A 4,358-nucleotide genomic window follows, 5' to 3' on the forward strand; every position below is an offset into this window, starting at 1 on the left:
GTGATGTGCTTTTCTAGAGTGTGATAATGCAATGTACAGTTGCCCATGTGAGAAGATGGATGTCTGTAGAAGAATGCCAATGTGATCAAAAGTTTGGCCTTGAGATTTGTTGATGGTTATAGCGTATGGTGGAATGATAGAAAATTGTCTACGGCGTAGGATAAATGGTAATGTCGTATCACTTGGTGCTTAATCAATGCATGGAATAAAGACAATGTTCCCGTGGTTGCCCTCAGAAATAATTTGGCACTTTATGAAGTGGTGTGCCAGCTCTTCCACGATTAATCGTGTGCCGTTACACAAACCCTTTTGTGGATTAAGGTTGCGTAAAAGCATTATAATTACTCCTCTTTTTTTAAGAGCAGGACATGTGGAGGCATTCCTGAGGGTGTTTGGTTGTGTAGAAATTCAAGGGGGAAGGTCAAAGTGTCATTTGGATCTTCCGTGTCCACAGAGTCGGCACTGTAATAAATGGTGGCATTTCCAGGCATTAAATCAATGATTTTTCGGTTCATGTCTAGTGTGTGTGCATTTGTGGGTGCAACAATGACTCGTTTTGCAAGGGAATCCTCCGACATATCGTGTACATGAGTAAAAATAGTTTCGATAAGATCGTCGTGGGTGATCATATGTGGTGGGATTTGAATGGTGGTATTGTCATTGAAATTGGGGATTGGTGGTAGGCTTCCCATTGCAACGTGTAGAAGCCATGTATTGTGTGCCTCCTCTCCCTCTGTGTGCATGTTGGTTGTAAGAATAAGATAAGTGAAATGTTTCCACAGGTGGCTTGCTTTAATGCAGCATTCAAGAATATCAGTTTGGGTGCCTCTTGGAACAACAGGAAGTGTTTGTCGGAAATCTCCTCCCAAGACGATAGCTTTGTTGCCAAATGGTGTGTTTATGTTCATGATGTCACGTAGGAGTGTGTCAATACAGCGTAGTCCATGTTTTGGAAGCATAGTACTTTCATCAATAATGATGAGGGTTGCTTGGCGTAATAGTTCTGCTTCAGGTGAAGTTAGGTGGAGGGAAGAAACGCAGGTATCAAGCAGTGGTACAGGAAGTTTGAATCCACTGTGAACAGTGCGTCCTCCTTTGAGTAAGGTAGCGGCAATTCCAGTGGTTGCAAATGGCAATACTGTTTTACCCTTTCCTCGTATGCATGCTATGAGTGTGGTGTAGAGGAAGGTTTTCCCTGAGCCACCGGGTCCATCCAGATAAAATGCGTGGTTGGTAACATGGCTGTTATCCACAGCCATGATAATTGTGTTGAAAGCATGTAACTGCTGGGGGTTGAGCATTGCAAGGCGTGTCAGAGCTTCCTGTCCCTCTTCAGTGCGATTATACAGGTGTTCTGGTGGTGGCTGACCCCGCGGATTAGGCAAACCAGGTAGTGTACAAGAAAAGTCCATGTTGTTTTAGGACTGTGTTAATTTCGTGTAGTGCTTTGTTTTGTGAAATGTTTGGAGAATTGTGTTGTAGAAAGTCAAGAGTTAGATCGAGTAGGTGATCTTCCCACAATCATAGTGGGTGAGTAGGCTGACAAAAACAGCAGATGTATGAGAACATTTCGCGTAACTGTTTAGGCATAAGGTAGGTGGCTCCGTCAGTTAAGCAGTGATGCCAGTCGTCATTGGATGCAAGAAGTCCGCGTGCAAAAGCAGCGGCTTTAAAGGTTTCATAGTGTACATTATTGACTGTGCGCAATGATTGAAAACTGCTTGCATCGGGCACTTGCAGAAGTAACATGCGTAGGTAGAAGCGTTCTTCATTTTTGAGACTGACCATATACATTCTTGCCACAATTTTATCACCTCCTCGTTTTCTTTTTTGCCAAAGTCCATGCGTATAAATGTAGTAGAGCCATTGTTGTGCATGTTGGTCATGTGCGTTGAGTTCAAACCAAGATTCAAGTTTAGTTTGTCCAGTTTTGGCTGCAAGGAGCGCTTCTTCCTCATGTCATTGTTCAAAGATGATTGTTTGTTAGTGAGGTAGATGTACTGGAAGTCTTATTACAGCGTGTGATCGTTCGTGCATGACATATTCTCGTAATCGCCAAATAGCTTCTGGTGGGCTTACATAGACACAGTCTATAAAATATTGTATTTCATTGTACTGTTGCTCTGGCTGACCATCTGGTTTGATGACCACATTAGCACAATCGAAACCCTTAAAAATGTTCTTGTAGATGTACTTAATAGCGTAAAGGGATGTGCAAACTTCCACATTTATGTGTGCATTGTACTTTAGGGCCAAGTATGGATTGTATGGTACAACATTTTGGTTGGACATAAGTACGCCGCGAACTTCAACTGTTTCTTGAGGTCGACGTTGGTACACAGGGTATGTATGACGATGTATAATGGTGTTTTCATAAAAATCTTTTGGAAATTTTTTGGTACATTTTCCATCTTTCATGCAGGGTGCTCGTGGATTAGTTGTGCTGCATGGACCATGTAGCATACAGCGGGTAATGATTTGGTGTAAAATTGGAGTTTGTACATGTGGTATTTCTGCCGAAACAAATTTATCAATTTTTTCAGCAGTGTTAAATTTATCCTCAGCTCTTAGTACAAGCAGTATGTGAGCGTGTGGAAGGCCTCTTTTCTGAAATTCAATAGTATAGACAAAGGATTTTGTCTGTCCGAAAAGGCTATGCTTGGTTAGTCCATCCATAAGTGCATCAAGTTTGATTTTGAAGACGCGTGCAACTAAGTCAGGTCTATCAGAAGTCTATTCGCCTGGCCGTAAGTTGTTAAGTATTTCCGGCCCTGTTGGATTAGCAGTGAAAGTTACAAAAACATTTGGTGCTCCCCACTTTGAAAAAATAGACATAGCATCACAGCAACGTTCACGCATATGTCTTGGGGATCCCTCAAAGCTTGATGGTAGAATAATGGGAATTCCAGCTGGTATGCTATGATAGTCTGCCATGTTTGCAACGTGGTCAGCTAGTCCTTGATACTGTTCTGCTCGTAATCGGTTTTGATTGTGTCGAAAGTAGTTTAATCTATTTGCCTCAACTTAAAGATAGGAATCGACTAAACACTGTTGTGTTAATTTGCCTGCCGACATAATGGGGCTGAAATCATCGCGAATAGCTGTTAAAGCGGCTTTGTATTGCAACATGGCAACATAGTTGCGAACTTGATTGAGTTGTGCTCCACTGTAAGATTGACATCTCCAATTAGGTTGCCAGCCAGAGCATATGTCATAGGATCCATGTTTGGGCTTAGAATGTTAAGGTTAATGAATGGCTGGTTTGGATCTTCAGGATTCTTAGGATAGATTCGTATGTCTCGTTGGAAAGGTGATTCCCCATCTTCGTTGACAAAGATCATGGCAACGTCGTTGGATGTGGGATAGTTGTATCGTCTGTAATCAGAGTGGCGATCATGTCTGAGGACCATGCTAACGACTGGAACTTGTTCTCCTGTTTGAGCTGCAAGTTGCACGTGGTGTTTATGAATGTTAGTAATAAGCTGGTAGCTATGTGCAAATCGACTGTGTTTGCGAAAGAAACAATCAATTTGGTCCATGATTTCTGGGCGACAGTCATCATTGGCAGCATGTTGTTCACGAAAGTTGGCCGCTTGTGTGCTGTCCATAACGTATAGCTGTGCAAACTGTGGTGCTTGGTTGTTGACCGGCTGTAGGTGTGAAGAGCGATGATATGTCTGTACGTGTCTTTTGAAAACGTAAGGGCCTTTTCCTGGTAAAGTAACAATTGTAGCTCCCATTGAAGCAAAGGAAACTGCACTGTTGTAAGAGCGGATGTTTTCATGAAAATGATTGCGGTTGGGGTTAGCTGTGTCAGACAGTAATTTGCGTAGAACATCTGGATACAGTAAATCCACAGAAATGCTGTCTTGTGGCTTTGGCAACTTAACTTTGCCTTTTTGGCAATAGCGTGTAAATTTGCCGTCAGATGGCCGTTCGGGTTGAAAATGTCGTGCTCCACAGAATTGGCACATGAAGTTAAAAGGTCTGCAAGTAAGTGAGCATGAGCAGTGCGGCGTACAGTGGCTTCTTCTAAAGTTTCTTGTTAGAGTCTTATTTTGTGATGTAGTGCATCTTTACTCCGACGTGACTGAGCCTGTGGTGTTGTTTGTTTGTGACGTTGAAGGCGTTGAGAGTTTGCATGTCTAGATCTGCGGACTGTGGTGGTCTCCAATGTTTGGCTTAGTAGTCTGGCTCGTTCATATGCAGCTTTGGTTTGTCGCTGGGTTGTGGCTTGTTGCACGGTTTCGAGATTTTGTTTGTTTTGGCGAGATAGTGCTTTACAGGCAACAATGATACTGCGCGAGGCTTGGCTTTGTTTAGCTAGCCATCTGGCCTGGCGTTCTTTGTTTTTGCGT

At 42.8% G+C, this 4,358-nt stretch overlaps 1 pseudogene; it reads right to left on the bottom strand.

Annotated features, from left to right (window-relative positions):
• Positions 1-1,983: 1,983 nt before the first annotated feature.
• Positions 1,984-3,974, bottom strand: LOC134944226 (uncharacterized; annotated as a pseudogene).
• Positions 3,975-4,358: the final 384 nt, after the last annotated feature.

Source organism: Pseudophryne corroboree, chromosome 7 (assembly GCF_028390025.1).
Source record: "Pseudophryne corroboree isolate aPseCor3 chromosome 7, aPseCor3.hap2, whole genome shotgun sequence".
NCBI lineage: Eukaryota > Metazoa > Chordata > Amphibia > Anura > Myobatrachidae > Pseudophryne > Pseudophryne corroboree.